The sequence below is a fragment of the Misgurnus anguillicaudatus genome, chromosome 6, assembly GCF_027580225.2.
Source record: "Misgurnus anguillicaudatus chromosome 6, ASM2758022v2, whole genome shotgun sequence".
Lineage (NCBI taxonomy): Eukaryota > Metazoa > Chordata > Actinopteri > Cypriniformes > Cobitidae > Misgurnus > Misgurnus anguillicaudatus.
This window is the reverse complement of record NC_073342.2, coordinates 30,290,569-30,316,066: the sequence shown is the minus strand read 5'-3', so window position 1 is coordinate 30,316,066 and position 25,498 is coordinate 30,290,569.

Below are 25,498 nucleotides of genomic sequence, written 5' to 3'. Positions count from 1 at the left end.
ACAATATGCAATTGCGTTTCTGAAATACTTGAACTTAAAGAAAAAATTCAAAATGCCCGACACACAAAATGGCTGACCAAAAACCATTTGGTATCGTTTGACTCGGCATGCCTCACGAAATCTAACAAGACCAGTCTCATAATTTTACATTCAAGATTGCAGTAGTTATAAGCAAAAATAGACATTTTTTATATCTCGTGACCAGTAGGGGGCAGTGTGACGAAATGGTGCATGCACCCTCAGGTCATCGCTGTTATGACATATACCAAGTCTCATATTAATACACAAAAGTTTTGCGAAGATACAGGCTCAAACACATTTTGGCGTGCTCGCCCTCGCATTCTTTGATGCGTTATACGACAACGGATAGGTCTACCGAAAAGCTTTTGATAACTTTTTGTCTAGAGTGTCTCTAGATGATGCATACCAAAAATCAAGCCAATCACACGAGCGCTCTAGGAGGAGTTCGAAAAAGTAGGTGTTCAATATAATTCAAAATGGCCGACAGGAAGTAGGTTTGACTCAGACATATTTGGTACAGTCGGACTCAGCATGAGCCAAGGAATCAAAAGAGTGAAGTCTTATGTCATAGTGGCAATTTAATCAAATGATATAAAGATTTTAAACAATTTATTTACATATCCTGACCACTAGGTGGCGCTGTCTTAAAGATTTATAGGTGCGCTCAGAACATGTCACTGATGAACCATGCCAAATTTCGTAGCGATAGGCCATTCTGTTTGTGAAATACTGAACTTAATGAGAAAATTCAAAATGGCCGACCGAAAACCGTTTGGTATCGTTTGACTCGGCATGCCTCAAGGAATCTAACAAGACCAACTTCATGATTTTAGACTCAACTTTGAAGTAGTTATCAGCGAAAATAGGCATTTTTCGAATCTCGTGACCACTAGGTGGCGCTGTGACGAAACGTTGCAGGCACCCTCAGGTCATGACTGTAATGACATATACCAAGTTTCGTGTCGATACAATAAAGTTTTGCGAAGATACGGCCTCACGTCCGTTTTGGCGTGCTCGCCGCCATATATGTTGGCAATTTGTACGAGAACGCATTGGTCTATCAAAAAGCTTTTGATAACTTTTTGTCTGGGGTGCCTCTAGATGCTACATACCAAAGGACATGAAAATCGGACAAACGGTCTAGGAGGAGTTCGAAAAAGTAGGTTTTACGGAAAATTCAAAATGGCGGAAAGATGTGCATGACACAAATGACATCAATGTGTGCAATTGAATCATCATGAGCCAAGGATTCAGAGGAAACAAGAATTTAGTTTCTAGGACTCACGGGCCAGAAGTTATAAGCATGAACATAAGTGGATTTTTGGACTGTTGGTGGCGCTAGAGGGTTTGAGTCAGACACACCAATGTTGCTATAGTAACTTCTTAGACTGTCCTCTACATGTGTGCCAAATTACATAACTTTCCTACGTACGGTTCTATGGGCTGCCATTGACTTCAATGGAGGAAGAAGGAAGAAGAATAATAATAAGAAAACTAACAGATACAATAGGTGTCTACGCCACTTCGTGGCTTGACCCCTAATAAGAAATATAGCTGCAAGCAGCGATACCGGGGTCAAGCCAAACATGGCAAATAATGATTCATACGTGATGACTGTCATGATTTCAGATCAAAGTTTGCATTAGTTTTATGAAAAATTGCAATTTTTTCATATCTTGATACCACTAGGTGGCGCTTTGCCGAAACAATAGATGGTGCCTCAGGTCATGACTGTGATGACACACCAAATTTAGTGTAAATACGATAAAGCGATACGAAGATATAGCCTTAAATGACTTGACCACTAGGGGGCACTGACCAAACAATAAATGGTGACTCAGGTCTTGATTGTGATGACACCCACCAAATTTGGTGTAAATACGATAAAGAGATACAGAGATACAGCTTCAAATCTCTTGACCACTAGGGGGCGCCGAAAAGTTTACAAGTCCTCCCAGAACATGTTGCTGATGAACCATACCAAGTTTCATAACAATACGCAATTGCGTATCTGAAATACCTGAACTTAAAGAAAAAATTCAAAATGGCCGACACACAAAATGGCCGACCAAAAACCATTTGGTATCGTTTGACTCGGCATGCCTCAAGAAATCTAACAAGACCAGTCTCATAATTTTACATTCAAGTTTGCAGTAGTTATAAGCAAAAATAGAAATTTTTTATATCTCCTGACCAGTAGGGGGCAGTGTGAGGAAATGTTGCATGCACCCTCAGGTCATCACTGTTATGACATATACCAAGTCTCATATTAATACGCAAAAGTTTTGCGAAGATACAGGCTCAAACACATTTTGGCGTGCTCGCCCTCGCATTCTTTGATGCGTTATACGACAACGGATAGGTCTACCGAAAAGCTTTTGATAACTTTTTGTCTGGAGTGTCTCTAGATGATGCATACCAAAAATCAAGCCAATCACACGAGCGCTCTAGGAGGAGTTCGAAAAAGTAGGTGTTCAATATAATTCAAAATGGTCGACAGGAAGTAGGTTTGACTCAGACATATTTGGTACAGTCGGACTCAGCACGAGCCAAGGAATCAATAGAGTGAAGTCTTATGTCATAGTGGCAATTTAATCAAATGATATAAAAATTTTAAACAATTTATTTACATATCCTGACCACTAGGTGGCGCTGTCCTAAAGATTTATAGGTGCGCTCAGAACATGTCACTGATAAACCATGCCAAATTTCGTAGCGATACGCCATTCTGTTTGTGAAATACTGAACTTAATGAGAAAATTCAAAATGGCCGACACCCAAAATGGCCGACCGAAAACCGTTTGGTATCGTTTGACTCGGCATGCCTCAAGGAATCTAACAAGACCACCTTCGTGATTTTAGGCTCAAGTTTGAAGTAGTTATAAGCGAGAATAGGCATTTTTCGAATCTCGTGACCACTAGATGGCGCTGTGACGAAACGTTGCAGGCACCCTCAGGTCATGACTGTAATGACATATACCAAGTTTCGTGTCGATACAATAAAGTTTTTCGAAGATACAGCCTTACGTCCGTTTTGGCGTGCTCGCCGCCATATATGTTGTCAATTTATACGAGAACGCAATGGTCTATCAAAAAGCTTTTGATAACTTTTTGTCTGGGGTGTCTCTAGATGCTACATACCAAAGGACATGCAAATCGGACGGACGGTCTAGGAGGAGTTCGAAAAAGTAGGTTTTACGGAAAATTCAAAATGGCGGAAAGATGTGCATGACACAAATGACATCAACATGTGCAATTGAATCATCATGAGCCAAGGATTCAGAGGAAACAAGAATTTATTTTCTAGGACTCATGGGTCAGAAGTTGTGAGCATGAACATAACTGGATATTTGGACTGTTGGTGGCGCTAGAGGGTTTGAATCAGACACACCAATGTTGCTATAGTAACTTCTGAGACTGTCCTCTACATGTGTGCCAAATTTCATAACTTTCCTACGTACGGTTCTATGGGCTGCCATTGACATCAATGGCGGAAGAGGAAACATAATAATAATAATAATAATAAATATAGCTGCAAGCAGCAATTACCGGGGTCAAGCCAAAAAGTGCACAGAAGAAAGTAAAGTTGAGTTCGAATGAGCAGTTTAAAAAATTTAGGAAAATCTCTTGATTTCAGACAAAATAATATAACAGTTATCAGCAAAAAAGCTGTGTTCTCATTTAATGAAATCTCTCCCTCTCTTCTCGACTAGCATAATCATAATAACGAGAAAACTGAAGAAAAAGTAAGTGGTGCTTGCAGTGGCAATACTCAGCTCACAAAATGTTACAGTTGAGTTAATGAGTCAAAACAGCCCACCCCTAAGTCTCTACGATGTTCTGATGCAGAGATATAGCTCTTGCAAAAACGGTTAATAAGGTATTCTCATTGGTTGCTAGGGAGTGAATTGGCAACCACCAATGAGTATACTCCAAACCATGAAAGGAATAATCCATGATGACTCAAGGTTTTAGATGTACTGTTGCAGTAATTTTAGGCAAAAAATACCATATTCAAACTCAAAACCACTAGGTGGCGCAATGACAAAATTGTGCATGCAACCTCCAGTCATAACTGTTTTACATGTAGCTAGTTTCATGACTATACACTTTAGTTTAGTGAAGAAACAGTTGTATGACCATAGGGCTGGCTTTAAATCAAAAGTTTTGTTCAATTATAAGGCCAACTAGTGGTGCAAGCATAGAATATTTTTGTGTAGTCTCAGACTGTGGTCATACATCAGCGTATCAAATCTGGTGAAAAAATCTCTTTTCGTTGCGAAGTTATAACCATTTATGTGTAAAAAATACAAAATTTAAAGGTAATTTTTCGTTTTTTGCAATTTTCGGCCATTTCTGATGGAAATTTTAATATAATGCCAATAGAACTTTTTGTTCAGAAGGTAAGGTTAGTTTCTTCCTATGTCGTTTTCGAGTCGATCAGAATTACGCACGCGGAGATATTCGCGCGTGTTTTTTAAGCGCTATTTTGCCGCACAGGGTTAACCGTAAGGCGAATTCTGGCATGTTTGGTATCGTTGGACTCGGCAACTACTCAGAACTCCAAAGAAACAAGTCCCGTGAAAATACGTCAATCGGAGCCAAAGTTATAGGCGTGTAAAACATAAGCCTGACCACTAGGTGGCGCTGCGACGAAACTGTGCATGCACCCGTAGTTCCTGACTGGCATCTCAAGTACCAAGTTTCGTGTCAATATGCCTAAGTTTGGCGAAGATACAACCTAAAATCTGTTTTTTTGAGCTCTACTTCTAATTCTTTGACGCGCTATACGACAACGGATTGGTTTATCAAAATTCTTTTAATAACTTTTTGCCTTGAGTGTCTCTAGATGCTGCATACCGATTTTTGTGGCAATCGGGTAAAAACTCTAGGACGAGTTCGCAAAAGTAGGTTTTACGAATAATTCAAAATGGCGGAAAAATTTTCATGACGGAAAATGACATCATAGAGTCCAGTCGAATCGGCTTGAGCCAAGGAATCAGAGGAAACAAGAATTTTGTTTCTAGGACATACGGATCAGAAGTTATAAGCAAAAACGTAAGTGCAACTTTGGACTGTTGGTGGCGCTAGTGGGTTAGACATAGAGAATCCAAAATTGCTGTGGATAATATTTGGACTGTCCTTTATCAGTGTGCCAAATTTCATAACTTTCCTACGTACGGTTCTATGGGCTGCCATAGACCGCAATGGAACAGGAAGAAGAATAATATGTAAGAAAAAGAAAAAGAAAAAAAAGAAAACTAACGGATACAATAGGGGTCTTCGCCCCTTCAGGGCTTGACCCCTAATAAATATAGCTGCAAGCAGCAATACCGGGGTCAAGCCAAAAAGGGCACAAAAGGATGTAAAATTGAGATTGGATAAGCAGATTGAAGAACCTAGGTAAACCTAATAATTTTAGATGAAAAAACAAAAAAGTTACCAACAAAAATAATCTATGTTCTTGTCTACTGCAATCGTCCTTCTGTTATTGACCATCATGGAACATTAGAGCACTGAAGGACATGTGAGTGGTGTTTGCAGTGGCAAAACATGGGTCACATCATGTTACAACAAGTTTAATTAGTCAAAAGAGACCGTCCCTGTGTCTCTACGATGTTCTGATGCAGAGATATAGCTTTTGCAAAAACGGTTGATAAGGTATTCTCATTGGTTGCTAGGGAGTGAATTGGCAACCACCAGTGATTATAGTCAAAGCCATGAAAGGAATAATCAATGATGACTCATGGTTTTAGATGTGTTGTTGCAGTAATTTTAGGCAAAATACCATATTCTATCTCAAAACCAGTAGGTGGCGCAATGACAAAATTGTGCATGCAACATCAGGTCATGATTGTGTTACATCTAGCTAGTTTTATGACTATACACTTTAGTTTAGTTAAGAAACAGTTGTATGACCGTAGGGCTGGCTTGTTATCAAAGGTTTTGTTCAATTATAAGGCCAACTAGTGGTGCAAGCATACAAATTTTTTTGTGTGGTCTCAGAATGTGCTCATGCATCAGCGTATCAAATCTGGTGAAAAAATATATTTTCGTTACAAAGTTACAACCATTTATGTGTAAAAAACACAAAATTTGAAGGTAATTTTTCGTTTTTTGCAATTTTCGACCATTTCTGATGAAAATTTTAATATAACGCCAATAGAACTTTTTGTTCAGAAGGTAAAGTTAGTTTCTTCCTATGGTGTTTTCGAGTCGATCGGAAAAACGCTCGCGGAGATATTCGCGTATGTTTTTTAAACGTTATTTTGATGCACAGGGCTAACCATAGAACAAATCCTGGCATGTTTGGTATCGTTGGACTCGGCAACTATTCAAAACTCCAAGGAAACAAGTCCCGTGAAAATACATAATTCACAGCCAAAGTTATAGGCGTATAAAACATTCGTCTGGCCACTAGGTGGCGCTGCAACGAAACTGTGCATGCACCCTCAGTTCTTGACTGGCAGCTCACGTACCAAGTTTCGTGTCAATAAGTCTAAGTTTGGCAAAGATACAGCCTAATATCAGTTTTTTTGCGCTCTGCGTAAAATTCGTTAAGGCGGTATACGACAACGGATTGGTGTATCAAAATTCTTTTGATAACTTTTTGCCGTGAGCGTCTCTACATGACACATACCGTTTTTCGTGGGAATCGGACAAAAGCTCTAGGACGAGTTCGAAAAAGTAGGTTTTACGAATAATTCAAAATGGCGGGTAATTTTTCATGACGGAAAATGATGTCATAGGGTCCAATCGAATCGTCTTGAGCCAAGGAATCAGAGGAAGCAAGAATTTTGTTTCTAGGACTTACGGACCAGAAGTTATAAGCAAAAACATAAGTGCAACTTTGGACTGTTGGTGGCGCTAGCGGGTTAGACATAGAGACTCCAAAATTGCTGTGGATACTATTTGGACTGTCCTCTGTCAGTGTGCCAAATTTCATAACTTTCCTACGTACGGTTCTATGGGCTGCCATAGACCGCAATGGCGGAAGAAGAAACGGAAGAATAACTAATAATAAGAAAACTAACAAATACAATAGGGTTCTACGCCCCTTCGGGGCTTGACCCCTAATAATAAATATAGCTGCAAGCAGCGATACCGGGGTCAAGCCAAACATGGCAAAAAATGATTCATACGTAATGACTGTCATGATTTAAGATCTAAGTTTGCATTAGTTTTATGAAAAAAAGCAATTTTTCGTATCTTGAGACCACTAGGTGGCGCTGTGCCGAAACAATAGATGGTGCCTCAGGTCATGACTGTGATGACACATACCAAATTTAGTGTAAATACGATAAACAGATACGGAGATATAGCCTTAAATGACTTGACCACTAGGGGGCACTGACCAAACAATAAATTGTAACTCAGGCCTTGATTGTGATGACACCCACCAAATTTGGTGTAAATACGATAAAGAGATGCAGAGATATAGCTTCAAATCTCTTGACCACTAGGGGGCGCCAAAAAGTTTACAAGTCCTCCCAGAACATGTTGCTGATGAACCATACCAAGTTTCATAACAATACGCAATTGCGTTTCTGAAATACTTGAACTTAAAGAAAAAATTCAAAATGGCCGACACACAAAATGGCCGACCAAAAACCATTTGGTATCGTTTGACTCGCCATGCCTCATGAAATCTAACAAGACCAGTCTCATAATTTTACATTCAAATTTGCAGTAGTTATAAGCAAAAATATAATTTTTTTATATCTCGTGACCAGTAGGGGGCAGTGTGACGAAATGGTGCATGCACCCTCAGGTCATCACTGTTATGACATATACCAAGTCTCATATTAATACGCAAAAGTTTTGCGAAGATACAGGCTCAAACACATTTTGGCGTGCTCGCTCTCGCATTCTTTGATGCGTTATACGACAATGGATAGGTCTACCGAAAAGCTTTTGATAACTTTTTGTCTAGAGTGTCTCTAGATGATGCATACCAAAAATCAAGCCAATCACACGAGCGCTCTAGGAGGAGTTCGAAAAAGTAGGTGTTCAATATAATTCAAAATGGCCGACAGGAAGTAGGTTTGACTCAGACATATTTGGTACAGTTGGACTCAGCATGAGCCAAGGAATCAATAGAGTGAAGTCTTATGTCATAGTGGCAATTTTATCAAATGATATAAAGATTTTAAACAATTTATTTACATATCCTGACCACTAGGTGGCGCTGTCTGAAAGATTTATAGGTGCGCTCAGATCATGTCACTGATGAACCATGACAAATTTCGTAGCGATACGCCATTCTGTTTGTGAAATACTGAACTTAATGAGAAAATTCAAAATGGCCGACACCCAAAATGGCCGACCGAAAACCGTTTGGTATCATTTGACTCTGCATGCCTCAAGGAATCAAACAAGACCACCTTCATGATTTTAGACTCAAGTTTGAAGTAGTTATAAGCGAAAATAGGCATTTTTCGAATCTCGTGACCACTAGGTGGCGCTGTGACGAAACGTTGCAGGCACCCATAGGTCATGACTGTTATGACATATACCAAGTTTAGTGTCGATACAATAAAGTTTTGCGGAGATACGGCCTCACGTCCGTTTTGGCGTGCTCGCCCCCATATATGTTGTCAATTTATACGAGAACGCATTGGTCTATCAAAAAGCTTTTGATAACTTTTTGTCTGGGGTGTCTCTAGATGCTACATACCAAAGGACATGCAAATCGGACGAACGCTCTAGGAGGAGTTCGAAAAAGTAGGTTTTACGGAAAATTCAAAATGGCGGAAAGATTTGCATGACACAAATGACATCAATGTGTGCAATTGAATCATCATGAGCAAAGGATTCAGAGGAAACAAGAATTTAGTTTCTAGGACTCACGGGTCAGAAGTTATGAGCATGAACATAAGTGGATTTTTGGACTGTTGGTGGCGCTAGAGGGTTTGAGTCAGACACACCAATGTTGCTATAGTAACTTCTGAGACTGTCCTCTACATGTGTGCCAAATTTCATAACTTTCCTACGTACGGTTCTATGGGCTGCCATTGACTTCAATGGCGGAAGAGGAAACATAATAATAAATATAGCTGCAAGCAGCAATGCCGGGGTCAAGCCGAAAAGGGCACAAAAGGATGTAAAATTGAGATTGGATAAGCAGATTGAAGAACCTAGGTAAACATAAGAATCTTAGATGAAAAAACAAAAAAGTTATCAACAAAAATAATCTAAGTTCTTGTCTACTGCAATCGTCCTTCTGTTATTGACAATCATGGAACATTAGAGCACTGAAAGACATGTGAGTGGTGTTTGCAGTGGAAAAACATGTGTCACATCATGTTACAACAAGTTTAACTAGTCAAAAGAGACCATCCCTGTGTCTCTACGATGTTCTGATGCAGAGATATAGTTTTTGCAAAAACGGTTGATAAGGTATTCTCAATGGTTGCTGGGGAGTGAATTGGCAACCACCAGTGATTATAGTCAAAGCCATGAAAGGAATAATCCATGATGACTGATGGTTTTAGATGTGTTGTTGCAGTAGTTTTAGGCAAAAAAACAATTTTCTATCTAAACACCAGTAGGTGGCGCAATGACAAAATTGTGCATGCAACATTAGGTCATGATTGTGTTACATCTAGCTAGTTTTATGACTATACACTTTAGTTTAGTTAAGAAACAGTTGTATGACCATAAGGCTGGCTTGTTATCAAAGGTTTTGTTCAATTTTAAGGCCATCTAGTGGTGAAAGGATACAACTATTTTTGTGTGGCCTCAGACTGTGCTAATACATCAGCGTATCAAATCTGGTGAAAAAATCTCTTTTCATCACATACTTACAACCATTTATGTGTAAAAAACACAAAATTTAAAGGTAATTTTTCGTTTTTTTGAAATTTTCGGCCATTTCTGATGAAAATTTTAATATAAGGCCAATAGAACTTTTTGTTCAGAAGGTAAGGTTAGTTTCTTCCTATGGTGTTTTCGAGTCGATCGGAAAAACGCTTGCGGAGATATTCACGCGTGTTTCTAAAGCGCTATTTTGCTGCACAGGGTTAACCGTAAGGCGAATTCTGGCATGTTTGGTATCGTTGGACTCGGCAACTATTCATAACTGCAAGAAAATAAGTCCCGTGAAAAAAAGTTGCTCACAGCCAAAGTTATAGGCGTATAAAACATTCGTCTGGCCTCTAGGTGGCGCTGCAAGGAAACTGTGCATGCACCCTCAGTTCCTGACTGGCATCACAAGAACCAAGTGTCGTGTCAATAGTCCTAAGTTTAACGAAGATACAGGCTAAAATCTGTTATTTTGAGCTCTACGTAAAATTCGTTAAGTTGGTATATGACAATGGATTGCTGTATCGAAATTCTTTTGATAACTTTTTGCCATGAGTGTCTCTAGGTGCTGTATACCGATTTTCGTGGCAATCGGGTAAAAACTCTAGGACAAGTTCGCAAAAGTAGGTTTTACGAATAATTCAAAATGGCGGAAAAATTTTCATGACGGAAAATTACGTGATATCGTCTTGAACCAAGGAATCAGAGGAAACAAGAATTTTGTTTTTAGGACCTATGGATCAGAAGTTATAAGCAAAAACGTAAGTGCAATTTTGGACTGTTGGTGGCGCTAGCGGGTTGGAGATAGAGACTCCAAATTTGCTGTGGGGACACATTGGACTGTCCTCTATCAGTGTGCCAAATTTCATAACTTTCCTACCTACGGTTCTATGGGCTGCCATAGACCGCAATGGCGGAAGAAGAAAAATTTACTAACAGAAACAATTGCCAATATAGCTGCAAGCAGCGATACCGGGGTCAAGCCAAAAAGGGCACAGAAGAAGGTAAACTTGAGTCCGGATGAGCAGTTTAAAAAACCTAGCAAAACCTCCTGATTTCAGACAAATTAATATAACGGTAATCAGCAAAAAAGCTGTGTTCTAATTCAGTGAAATCTCTCCCTCACGTCTTGAGGAGCATTGACAACTAGAACACTGAAGGAAATTGCAGTGGTAATACTCAGCTCACAAAATGTTACTGTGGTGTTAATGAGTCGAAAGAGCCCACCCCCATGTCTCTACGCTGTTCTGATGAAGAGATATAGCTCTTGCAAAAACAGTTGATAAGGTATTCTCATTGGTTGCTAGACAGTAAATTGACATCCACCAGTGATTATAATCCAAGCCATGAAATGAATAATCCATGATGACTTGTGGTTTTAGATGTGTTTGTTGCAGTAGTTTTAGGCAAAAATTACAATTTTCTATGTCAAAACCACTAGGTGGCGCTGTGACAAAATTGTGCATGCAACTTCAGGTCATGATTACGTTACATTGAGCTAGTTTTATGACTATACACTTTAGTTTAGTGAAGAAACAGTTGTATGACCATAGGGCTGGCTTGATATCACAGTTTTTGTTCAATTATAACGCCACCTAGTGGTGCAAGCAAGCAATTTTTTTTGTGTAGCCTCAAACTGTGGTCGTACATCAGCGTATCAAATCTGGTGAAAAAATCTCTTTTCGTTGCGAAGTTATAACCATTTATGTGTAAAAAATACAAAATTTAAAGGTAATTTTTCGTTTTTTTGCATTTTTTGGCCATTTCTGATGAAAATTTTAATATAACGCCAATAGAACTTTTTGTTCAGAAGGTAAGGTTAGTTTCTTCTTATGGTGTTTTTGAGTCGATCAGAATTACGGTCGCGGAGATATTTGCGCGTGTTTTTTAAGCGCTATTTTGCCGCACAGGGTTAACCGTAAGTCGAATCCTGGCATGTTTGGTATCGTTGGACTCGGCAACTATTCAAAACTCCAAGGAAACAAGTCCCTTGTAAATATGATGATCATAGCCAAAGTTATAGGCCTATAAAACATTCGTCTGGCCACTAGGTGGCGCTGCAACGAAACTGTGCATGCACCCTCAGTTCCTGACTGGCATCTCAAGTACCAAGATTTGTGTCAATAGGCCTAAGTTTGGTGAAGATACAGCCTAAAATCTGTTTTTTTGCGCTCTATGTAAAATTCGTTGATGCGCTATACGACAACGGATTGGTTTATCAAAATTATTTTAATAACTTTTTGCCATGAGTGTCTCTAGATGCTGCATACCAATTTTCGTGGAAATCGGCCAAAAGCTCTAGGACGAGTTCGCAAAAGTAGGTTTTACGAATAATTCAAAATGGCGGAAAATTTTTCATGACGGAAAATGACGTCATATGGTCCATTCGAATCGTCTTGAGCCAAGGAATCAGAGGAAACAAGAATTTCATTTCTAGGACTTACGGATCAGAAGTTATAAGCAAAAACATAAGTTCAACTTTGGACTGTTGGTGGCGCTAGCGGGTTTGAGATAGAGACTCCAAATTTGCTGTGGATAATATTTGGAGTGTCCTTTATCAGTGTGCCAAATTTCATAACTTTCCTACGTACGGTTCTATGGGCTGCCATAGACCGCAATGGCGGAAGAAGAATAACTAATAACTATAGCTGCAAGCAGCAATACCGGGGTCAAGCCAAAAAGGGCACAGAAGAAGGTAAACTTGAGTCCGGATGAGCAGTTTAAAAAACCTAGCAAAACCTCCTGATTTCAGACAAATTAATATAACGGTAATCAGCAAAAAAGCTGTGTTCTAATTCAGTGAAATCTCTCCCTCACGTCTTGAGGAGCATTGACAACTAGAACACTGAAGGAAATTGCAGTGGTAATACTCAGCTCACAAAATGTTACTGTGGTGTTAATGAGTCGAAAGAGCCCACCCCCATGTCTCTACGCTGTTCTGATGAAGAGATATAGCTCTTGCAAAAACAGTTGATAAGGTATTCTCATTGGTTGCTAGACAGTAAATTGACATCCACCAGTGATTATAATCCAAGCCATGAAATGAATAATCCATGATGACTTGTGGTTTTAGATGTGTTTGTTGCAGTAGTTTTAGGCAAAAATTACAATTTTCTATCTCAAAACCACTAGGTGGCGCTGTGACAAAATTGTGCATGCAACTTCAGGTCATGATTACGTTACATTGAGCTAGTTTTATGACTATACACTTTAGTTTAGTGAAGAAACAGTTGTATGACCATAGGGCTGGCTTGATATCACAGTTTTTGTTCAATTATAACGCCACCTAGTGGTGCAAGCAAGCAATTTTTTTTGTGTAGCCTCAAACTGTGGTCGTACATCAGCGTATCAAATCTGGTGAAAAAATCTCTTTTCGTTGCGAAGTTATAACCATTTATGTGTAAAAAATACAAAATTTAAAGGTAATTTTTCGTTTTTTGCAATTTTCGGCCATTTCTGATGAAAATTTTAATATAACGCCAATAGAACTTTTTGTTCAGAAGGTAAGGTTAGTTTCTTCTTATGGTGTTTTTGAGTCGATCAGAATTACGGTCGCGGAGATATTTGCGCGTGTTTTTTAAGCGCTATTTTGCCGCACAGGGTTAACCGTAAGGCGAATCCTGGCATGTTTGGTATCGTTGGACTCGGCAACTATTCAAAACTCCAAGGAAACAAGTCCCTTGTAAATATGATGATCATAGCCAAAGTTATAGGCCTATAAAACATTCGTCTGGCCACTAGGTGGCGCTGCAACGAAACTGTGCATGCTCCCTCAGTTCCTGACTGGCATCTCAAGTACCAAGATTTGTGTCAATAGGCCTAAGTTTGGTGAAGATACAGCCTAAAATCTGTTTTTTTGCGCTCTACGTAAAATTCGTTGATGCGCTATACGACAACGGATTGGTTTATCAAAATTATTTTAATAACTTTTTGCCATGAGTGTCTCTAGATGCTGCATACCAATTTTCGTGGAAATCGGCCAAAAGCTCTAGGACGAGTTCGCAAAAGTAGGTTTTACGAATAATTCAAAATGGTGGAAAAATTTTCATGACGGAAAATGACGTCATAGGGTCCATTCGAATCGTCTTGAGCCAAGGAATCAGAGGAAACAAGAATTTCATTTCTAGGATTTACGGATCAGAAGTTATAAGCAAAAACATAAGTTCAACTTTGGACTGTTGGTGGCGCTAGCGGGTTTGAGATAGAGACTCCAAATTTGCTGTGGATAATATTTGGACTGTCCTTTATCAGTGTGCCAAATTTCATAACTTTCCTACGTACGGTTCTATGGGCTGCCATAGACCGCAATGGCGGAAGAAGAATAACTAATAATAAATATAGCTGCAAGCAGCAATGCCGGGGTCAAGCCAAAAAGGGCACAGAAGGTGGTAAACTTGAGTCCGGATGAGCAGTTTAAAAAACCTAGCAAAACCTCCTGATTTCAGACAAATTAATATAACGGTAATCAGCAAAAAAGCTGTGTTCTAATTCAGTGAAATCTCTCCCTCACGTCTTGAGGAGCATTGACAACTAGAACACTGAAGGAAATTGCAGTGGTAATACTCAGCTCACAAAATGTTACTGTGGTGTTAATGAGTCAAAAGAGCCCACCCCCATGTCTCTACGCTGTTCTGATGAAGAGATATAGCTCTTGCAAAAACAGTTGATAAGGTATTCTCATTGGTTGCTAGACAGTAAATTGACATCCACCAGTGATTATAATCCAAGCCATGAAATGAATAATCCATGATGACTTGTGGTTTTAGATGTGTTGTTGCAGTAGTTTTAGGCAAAATTTTCAATTTTCTATCTCAAAACCACTAGGTGGCGCTGTGACAAAATTGTGCATGCAACTTCAGGTCATGATTACGTTACATCGAGCTAGTTTTATGACTATACACTTTAGTTTAGTGAAGAAACAGTTGTATGGCCATAGGGCTGGCTTGATATCACAGGTTTTGTTCAATTATAACGCCAACTAGTGGTGCAAGCAAGCAATTTTTTTTTGTGTAGCCTCAGACTGTGGTCGTACATCAGCGTATCAAATCTGGTGAAAAAATCTCTTTTCGTTGCGAAGTTATAACCATTTATGTGTAAAAAATACAAAATTTAAAGGTAATTTTTCGTTTTTTGCATTTTTCGGTCATTTCTGATGAAAATTTTAATATAACGCCAATAGAACTTTTTGTTCAGAAGGTAAGGTTAGTTTCTTCCTATGGTGTTTTTGAGTCGATCAGAATTACGGTCGCGGAGATATTCGCACGTGTTTTTTAAGCGCCATTTTGCCACACAGGGTTAACCGTAAAGCGAATCCTGGCATGTTTGGTATCGTTGGACTCGGCAACTATTCAAAACTCCAAGGAAACAAGTCCCTTGTAAATATGATGATCATAGCCAAAGTTATAGGCCTATAAAACATTCGTCTGGCCACTAGGTGGCGCTGCAACGAAACTGTGCATGCTCCCTCAGTTCCTGACTGGCATCTCAAGTACCAAGATTTGTGTCAATAGGCCTAAGTTTGGAGAAGATACAGCCTAAAATCTGTTTTTTTGCGCTCTATGTAAAATTTGTTGACGCGCTATACGACAACGGATTGGTTTATCGAAATTCTTTTAATAACTTTTTGCCTTGAGTGTCTCTAGATGCTGCATACCAATTTTCGTGGAAATCGGGCAAAAGCTCTAGGACGAGTTCGCAAAAGTAGGTTTTACGAATAATTCAAAATGGCGGAAAATTTTTCATGATGGAAAATAACGACATAGGGTCCAATGGAATCGTCTTGAGCCAAGGAATCGGAGGAAACAAGAATTTTGTTTCTAGGGCTTACGGATAAGAAGTTATAGGCAAAAACATAAGTGCAACTTTGGACTGTTGGTGGCGCTAGTGGGTTAGACATAGAGACTCCAAATTTGCTGTGGGGACACATTGGACTGTCCTTTATCAGTGTGCCAAATTTCATAACTTTCCTACGTACGGTTCTATGGGCTGCCATAGACCGCAATGGCGGAAGAAGAATAACTAATAATAATAATAAAATTAAGAAAACTAACGGATACAATAGGGGTCTTCGCCCCTTCGGGGCTTGACCCCTAATAATAAAATTAAGAAAACTAACAAATACAATAGGGTTCTACGCCCCTTCGGGGCTTGACCCCTAAATATAGCTGCAAGCAGCAATGCCGGGGTCAAGCCGAAAAGGGCACAAAAGGATGTAAAATTGAGATTGGATAAGCAGATTGAAGAACCTAGGTAAACCTAATAATTTTAGATGAAAAAACAAAAAAGTAATCAACAAAAATAATTTAAGTTCTTGACTACTGCAATCGTCCTTCTGTTATTGACAATCATGGAACATTAGAGCACTGAAGGGCATGTGAGTGGTGTTTGCAGTTGCAAAACATGGGTCACATCATGTTACAACAAGTTTAATTAATCAAACGAGACCATCCCCGTGTCTCTACGATGTTCTGATGCAGAGATATAGCTTTTGCAAAAACGGTTGATAAGGTATTCTCAATGGTTGCTGGGGAGTGAATTGGCAAACACCAGTGATTATAGTCAAAGCCATGAAAGGAATAATCCATGATGACTCGTGGTTTTAGATGTGTTGTTGCAATAGTTTTAGGCAAAAATACCATATTCTATCTCAAAACCAGTAGGTCGCGCAATGACAAAATTGTGCATGCAACATCAGGTCATGATTGTTTTACATCTAGCTAGTTTTATGTCTATACACTTTAGTTTAGTGAAGAAACAGTTGTATGACCATAGGGCTTGCTCGATATCAAAGGTTTTGTTCAATTATAAGGCCAACTAGTGGTGCAAGCATTCAATTTTTTTGTGTAGCCTCAGAATGTGCTCATGCATCAGCGTATCAAATCTGGTGAAAAAATCTCTTTTCGTTACAAAGTTACAACCATTTATGTGTAAAAAACACAAAATTTGAAGGTCATTTTTCGTTTTTTGCAATTTTCGGCTATTTCTGATGAAAATTTTAATATAACGCGAATAGAACTTTTTGTTCAGAAGGTAAGGTTAGTTTCTTCCTATGGTGTTTTCGAGTCGATCGGAAAAACGCTCGCGGAGATATTCACGCGTGTTTTTTAAGCGTTATTTTGCTACGCAGGGTTAACCGTGAAGCGAATTCTGGCATGTTTGGTATCGTTGGACTCGGCAACTATTCAGAACTCCAAAGAAACAAGTCCCGTGAAAATACGTCAATCGGAGCCAAAGTTATAGGCATGGAAAGCATAAGTCTGACCACTAGGTGGCGCTGCGACGAAACTGTGCATGCACCCTCAGTTCCTGACTGGCATCACAAGTACCAAGTGTCGTGTCAATAGGCCTAAGTTTGACGAAGATACAGCATAAAATCTGTTTTTTTGCGCTCTACGTAAACTTCGTTGAGGTGGTATACAACAACGGATTGCTGTATCGAAATTCTTTTGATAACTTTTTGCCATGAGTGTCTCAAGATGACACATACCAATTTTCGTGGCAATCTGACAAAAGCTCAAGGACGAGTTCGAAAAAGTAGGTTTTTTGATTAATTCAAAATGGCGGGAAAATGTTCATGACGGAAATGACATCATAGGGTGCAATCGACTCGTCTTGAGCTAAGGAATAAGAGGAAGCAAGAATTGTGTTTCTAGGACTTACGGATCAGAAGTTATAAGCAAAAACATAAGTGCAACTTTGGACTGTTGGTGGCGCTAGCGGGTTAGACATAGAGACTCCAAATTTGCTGTGGGGACACATTGGAGTGTCCTTTATCAGTGTGCCAAATTTCATAACTTTCCTATGTACGGTTCTATGGGCTGCCATAGACCGCAATGGCGGAAGAAGAATAACTAATAAATATAGCTGCAAGCAGCAATGCCGGGGTCAAGCCGAAAAGGGCACAAAAGGATGTAAAATTGAGATTGGATGAGCAGATTGAAGAACCCAAGTAAACCTAATAATTGTAGATGAAAAAACAAAAAAGTTATCCACAAAAATAATCTATGTTCTTGTCTACTGCAATCGTCCTTCTGTTATTGACAATTATGGAACATTAGAGCACTGAAGGACATGTGAGTGGTGTTTGCAGTGGCAAAACATCACATCATGTTATAACAAGTTTAATTAGTCAAAAGAAACCATCTCCGTGTCTCTACGATGTTCTGATGCAGAGATATAGCTTTTGCAAAAACGGTTAATAAGGTATTCTCAATGGTTGCTAGGGAGTGAATTGGCAACCACCAGTGATCATAGTCAAAGCCATGAAAGGAATAATCCATGATGACTCATGGTTTTAGATATGTTATTGCAGTAGTTTTAAGCAAAAATACCATATTTCTATCTCAAAACCACTAGGTGGTGCAATGACAAAATTGTGCATGCAACATCGGGTCATGATTGTGTTACATCTAGCTAGTTTTATGACTATACACTTTAGTTTAGTGAAGAAACAGTTGTAAGACCATAGGGATGGCTTGTTATCAAAGGTTTTGTTCAATTATAAGGCCATCTAGTGGTGCAAGCATACAATTTTTTTTGTGCAGCCTCAGAATATGCTCATGCATCAGTGTATCAAATCTGGTGAAAAAATATATTTTCGTTACGAAGTTACAACCATTTATGTGTAATAAACACAAATTTTGAAGGAAATTTTTCGTTTTTTTGCAATTTTCGGCCATTTCTGATAAAAATTTTAATATAACGTCAATAGAACTTTTTGTTCAGAAGGTAAGGTTAGTTTCTTCCTATGGTGTTTTCGAGTCGATCGGAAAAACGTTCGCGGAGATATTCATGCGTGTTTCTTAAGCGCTATTTTGCTGCGCAGGGTTAACCGTAAGGCGGATTCTGGCATGTTTGGTATCGTTGGACTCGACAACTATTCAGAACTCCAAAGCAACAAGTCCCGTGAAAATACGTCAATCGGAGCCAAAGTTATAGGTGTATAAAACATTTCTCTGGCCACTAGGTGGCGCTGCGACGAAACTGTGCATGCACCCTCAGTTCCTGACTGGCATCACAAGTACCAAGTGTCGTGTCAATAGGCCAAAGTTTGACGAAGATACAGCCGAAAATCCGTTTTTTTGCGCTCTACGTAAAATTCGTTAAGGAGGTATATGACAACGGATTGCTGTATCAAAATTCTTTTGATAACTTTTTGCCATGAGTGTCTCAAGATGATACATACCAATTTTCGTGGAAATCGGACAAAAGCTCTAGGACGAGTTCGAAAAAGTAGGTTTTTTAAACAATTCAAAATGGCGGAAAAATTTAATGACGGAAAATGACGTCATAGGGTCCAATCGAATTGTCTTGAGCCAAGGAATCAGAAGAACCAAGAATTTTGTTTCTGGGACTTACGGATCAGAAGTTATAACCAAAAACATAAGTGCAACTTTGGACTGTTGGTGGCGCTAGCGGGTTAGAGATAGAGACTCCAAATTTGCTGTGGGGACACATTGGACTGTCCTCTATCAGTGTGCCAAATTTCATAACTTTCCTATGTACGGTTCTATGGGCTGCCATAGACCGCAATGGCGGAAGAAGAACCAGAATAATAATTATTATAATAGGAAAACTAACAAATACAATAGGGTTCTACGCCCCTTCGGGGCTTGACCCCTAATAAATATAGCTGCAAGCAGCAATGCCGGGGTCAAGCCGAAAAGGGCACAAAAGGATGTAAAATTGAGATTGGATAAGCAGATTGAAGAACCTAAGTAAACCTAATAATTTTAGATGAAAAAACAAAAAAGTTATCCACAAAAATAATCTAAGTTCATGTCTACTGCAATCGTCCTTCTGTTATTGACAATCAGGGAACATTAGAGGACTGAAGGACATGTGAGTGGTATTTGCAGTGGCAAAACATGGGTCACATCATGTTATAACAAGTTTAATTAGTCAAAAGAGACCATCCCCGTGTCTCTACAATGTTCTGATGCAGAGATATAGCTTTTGCAAAAACGGTTAGTAAGGTATTCTCAATGGTTGCTAGGGAGTGAATTGGCAACCACCAGTGATCATAGTCAAAGCCATGAAAGGAATAATCCATGATGACTCATGGTTTTAGATGTGTTATTGCAGTAGTTTTAGTCAAAAATACCATATTTCTATCTCAAAACCAGTAGGTGGCGCAATGACAAAATTGTGCATGCAACACCAGGTCATGATTGTGTTACATCTGGCTAGTTTTATGTCCATACACTTTAGTTTAGTGAAGACACAGTTGTATGACCATAGGGCTGGCTTGTTATCAAAGGTTTTGTTCAATTATAAGGCCATCTAGTGGTGCAAGCATACAATTTTTTTTGTGTAGCCTTAGAATGTGATCATGCATCAGCGTATCAAATCTGGTGAAAAAATGTATTTTCGTTTACGAAGTTACAACCATTTATGTGTAAAAAAAACAAAATTTGAAGGTAATTTTTAGTTTTTTGCAATTTTCGGCCATTTCTGATGAAAATTTTAATATAACGCCAATAGAACTTTTTATTCAGAAGGTAAGGTTAGTTTCTTCCTATGGTATTTTCGAGTCGATCGGAAAAAAGCTCGCGGAGATATTCACGCGTGTTTTTTAAGCGCTATTTTGCTGCGCAGGGTTAACCGTAAGGCGAATTCTGGCATGTTTGGTACCGTTGGACTCGGCAACTATTCAGAACTCCAAGGAAACAAGTCCCGTGAAAATACGTCAATCGGAGCCAAAGTTATAGGCGTGTAAAACATATGTCTGACCACTAGGTGGCGCTGTGACGAAACTCTGCATGCACCCTTAGTTCCTGACTGGCATCACAAATACAAAGTATCGTGTCAATAGGCGTAAGTTTGGCGAAGATACAGCCTAAAATCCGTTTTTTTGCGCTCTACGTAAAATTCGTTGACGCGCTATATGACAACGGATTGGTTTATCCAAATTCTTTTAATAACTTTTTGCCTTGAGTGTCTCTAGATGGTGCATACCGATTTTCAAGGCAATCCGGCAAAAGCTCTAGGACGAGTTCGCAAAAGTAGGTTTTATGAATATTTAAAAATGGCGGGAAAATTTTCATGACGGAAAATGACGTCATAGGGTCCATTCGAATCGTCTTGAGCCAAGGAATCAGAGGAAACAAGAATTTAATTTCTAGGACTTCCGGGTCAGAAGTTATAAGCAAAAATGTAAGTGCAACTTTGGACTGTTGGTGGCAGTAGCGGGTTTTAGATAGAGACTCCAAATTTGCTGTGGATATTATTTGGACTGTCCTCTATCAGTGTGCCAAATTTCATAACTTTCCTACGTACGGTTCTATGGGCTGCCATAGACCGCAAGGTGACAGGAAGAATAATAAATAAGAATAAATAATAATAAGAAAACTAACAGATACAATAGGGGTCTTCGCCCATTCTGGGCTTGACCCCTAAATATAGCTGCAAGCAGCGATACCGGGGTCAAGCCAAACATGGCAAAAAATGATTCATACGTGATGACTGTCATGATTTAAGATCTAAGTTTGCATTAGTTTTATGAAAAAAATAGCAATTTTTTGTATCTTGAGACCACTAGGTGGGGCGGTGCCGAAACAATAGATGGTGCCTCAGGTCATGACTGTGATGACACATACCAAATTTAGTGTAAATACGATAAAGCAATACAGAGATATAGCCTTAAATGACTTGACCACTAGGGGGCACTAACCAAACAATAAATTGTGACTCAGGTCTTGATTGTGATGACACCCACCAAATTTGGTGTAAATACAATAAAGAGATGCAGAGATATAGCCTTAAATGACTTGACCACTAGGGGGCACTGACCAAAAAATAAATTGTGATTCAGGTCTTGATTGTGATGACACCCACCAAATTTGGTGTAAATACGATAAAGAGATGCAGAGATATAGCTTCAAATCTCTTGACCACTAGGGGGCACCGAAAAGTTTACAAGTCCTCCCAGAACATGCTGATGAACCATACCAAGTTTCATAACAATACGCAATTGCGTTTCTGAAATACTTGAACTTAAAGAAAAAATTCAAAATGGCCGACACACAAAATGGCCGACCAAAAACCATTTGGTATCGTTTGACTCGGCATGCCTCAAGAAATCTAACAAGACCAGTCTCATAATTTTACATTCCAGTTTGCAGTAGTTATAAGCAAAAATAGACATTTTTTATATCTCGTGACCAGTAGGGGGCAGTGTGACGAAATGGTACATGCACCCTCAGGTCATCACTGTTATGACATATACCAAGTCTCATATTAATACGCAAAAGTTTTGCGAAGATACAGGCTCAAACACATATTGGCGTGCTCGCCCTCGCATTCTTTGATGCGTTATACGACAACGGATAGGTCTACCGAAAAGCTTTTGATAACTTTTTGTCTAGAGTGTCTCTAGACGATGCATACCAAAAATCAAGCCAATCACACGAGCGCTCTAGGAGGAGTTCGAAAAAGTAGGTGTTCAATATAATTCAAAATGGCCGACAGGAAGTAGGTTTGACTCAGACATATTTGGTACAGTCGGACTCAGCATGAGCCCAGGAATCAATAAAATGAATTCTTATGTCATAGTGGCAATTTAATCAAATGAAATAAAGATTTTAAACAATTTATTTACATATCCTGACCACTAGGTGGCGCTGTCTTAAAGATTTATAGGTGCGCTCAGAACATGTCACTGATGAACCATGCCAAATTTCGTAGTGATACGCCATTCTGTTTGTGAAATACTGAACTTAATGAGAAAATTCAAAATGGCCGACACCCAAAATGGCCGACCGAAAACCGTTTGGTATCGTTTGACTCGGCATGCCTCAAGGAATATAACAAGACCACCTTCATGATTTTAGACTTAAGTTTAAAGTAGTTATAAGCAAAAATAGGCATTTTTCGAATCTCGTGACCACTAGGTGGCACTGTGACGAAACGTTGCAGGCACCCTCAGGTCATGACTGTAATGACATATACCAAGTTTCGTGTCGATACATTAAAGTTTTGCGAAGATACGGCCTCACGTCCGTTTTTGCGTGCTCGCCGCCTTGTATGTTGTCACTGTATATGAGAACGCATTGGTCTATCAAAAAGCTTTTGATAACTTTTTGTCTGGGGTGTCTCTAGATGCTATATACCAAAGGACATGCAAATCGGATGAACGCTCTAGGAGGAGTTCGAAAAAGTAGATTTTACGGAAAATTCAAAATGGCGGAAAGATTTGCATGACACAAATGGCATCAATGTGTGCATTTGAATCATCATGAGCAAAGAATTCAGAGGAAACAAGAATTTAGTTTCTAGGACTCATGGGTCAGAAGTTATGAGCATGAACATAAGTGGATTTTTGGACTGTTGGTGGCGCTAGAGGGTTTGAGTCAGACACACCAATGTTGCTATAGTAACTTCTGAGACCGTCCTCTACATGTGTGCCAAATTTCATAACTTTCCTACGTACGGTTCTATGGGCTGCCATTGACTTCAATGGCGGAAGAGGAAACATAATAATAATAAGAAAACTAACAATAACAATAGGGTTCTACGCCCCTTCGGGGCTTGACCCCTAAATATAGCTGCAAGCAGCGATACCGGGGTCAAGCCAAACATGGCAAAAAATGATTCATACGTGATGACTGTCATGATTTAAGATCTAAGTTTGCATTAGTTTTATGAAAAAAATAGCAATTTTTTCGTATCTTGAGACCACTAGGTGGCGCTGTGCCAAAACAATAGATGGTGCCTCAGGTCATGACTGTGATGACACATACCAAATTTAGTGTAAATACAATAAACCGATACGGAGATATAGCCTTAAATGACTTGACCACTAGGGGGCACTGACCAAACAATAAACTGTGACTCAGGTCTTGATTGTGATGACACCCACCAAATTTGGTGTAAATACGATAAAGAGATGCAGAGATGCAGAGATATAGCTTCAAATCTCTTGACCACTAGGGGGCGCCGAAAAGTTTACAAGTCCTCCCAGAACATGTTGCTGATGAACCATACCTAGTTTCATAACAATACGCAATTGCGTTTATAAAATACTTGAACTTAAAGAAAAAATTCAAAATGGCCGACACACAAAATGGCCGACCAAAAACCATGTGGTATCGTTTGACTCTGCGTGCCCCACGAAATCTAACAAGACCACTCTCATAATTTTACATTCAAGTTTGTAGTAGTTATAAGCAAAAATATACATTTCTTTATATCTCGTGACCAGTAGGGGGCAGTGTGACGAAATGGTGCATGCACCCTTAGGTCATCACTGTTATGACATATACCAAGTCTCATATTAATACGCAAAAGTTTTGCGAAGATACAGGCTCAAACACATTTTTGCGTGCTCGCCCTCGCATTCTTTGATGCGTTATACGATAACGGATAGGTCTACCGAAAAGCTTTTGATAACTTTTTGTCTAGAGTGTCTCTAGATGATGCATACCAAAAATCAAGCCAATCACACAAGCGCTCTAGGAGGAGTTCGAAAAAGTAGGTGTTCAATATAATTCAAAATGGCCGACAGGAAGTAGGTTTGACTCAGGCATATTTGGTACAGTTGAACTCAGCATGAGCCAAGGAATCAATAGAGTGAAGTCTTATGTCAGTGTGGCAATTTAATCAAATGATATAAAGATTTTAAACAATTAATTTACATATCCTGACCACTAGGTGGCGCTGTCCTAAAGATTTAGAGGTGCACTCAGAACATGTCACTGATGAACCATGCCAAATTTCGTAGCAATACGCCAATCTGTTTGTGAAATACTGAACTAAATGAGAAAATTCAAAATGGCCGACACCCAAAATGGCCGACCGAAAATCGTTTGGTATCGTTTGACTCGGCATGCCTCAAGGAATCAAACAAGACCACCTTCAAGATTTTAGACTCAAGTTTGAAGTAGTTATAAGCAAAAATAGGCATTTTTCGAATCTTGTGACCACTAGGTGGCGCTGTGACGAAACGTTGCAGGCACCCTCAGGTCATGACTGTAATGACATATACCAAGTTTCGTGTCGATACACATGAGTTTTGCGAAGATACGGCCTCACGTCCGTTTTGGCGTGCTCGCCGCCGTATATGTTGTCACGGTATACGAGAACGCATTGGTCTATCAAAAAGCTTTTGATAACTTTTTGTCAGGGGTGTCTCTAGATGCTATATACCAAAGGACATGCAAATCGGACAAACGCTGTAGGAGGAGTTCGAAAAAGTAGGTTTTACGGAAAATTCAAAATGGCGGAAAGATGTGCATGACACAAATGACATCAATGTGTGCAATTGAATCATCATGAGCCAAGGATTCAGAGGAAACAAGAATTTAGTTTCTAGGACTCACGGGTCATAAGTTATTAGCATTAACATAAGTGGACTTTTGGACTGTTGGTGGCGCTAGAGAGTTTGAGTTAGACACACCAAATTTGCTATAGTAACTTCTAAGACTGTCCTGTACATGTGTGCCAAATTTCATAACTTTCCTATGTACGGTTCTATGGGCTGCCATTGACTTCAATGGCGGAAGAGGAAGAATAATAATAATAATAATAATAAATATAGCTGCAAGCAGCGATACCGGGGTCAAGCCAAACATGGCAAAAAATGATTCATACGTGATGACTGTCATGATTTAAGATCTAAGTTTGCATTAGTTGTAGGAAAAAAATAGCAATTTTTTCGTATCTTGAGACCACTAGG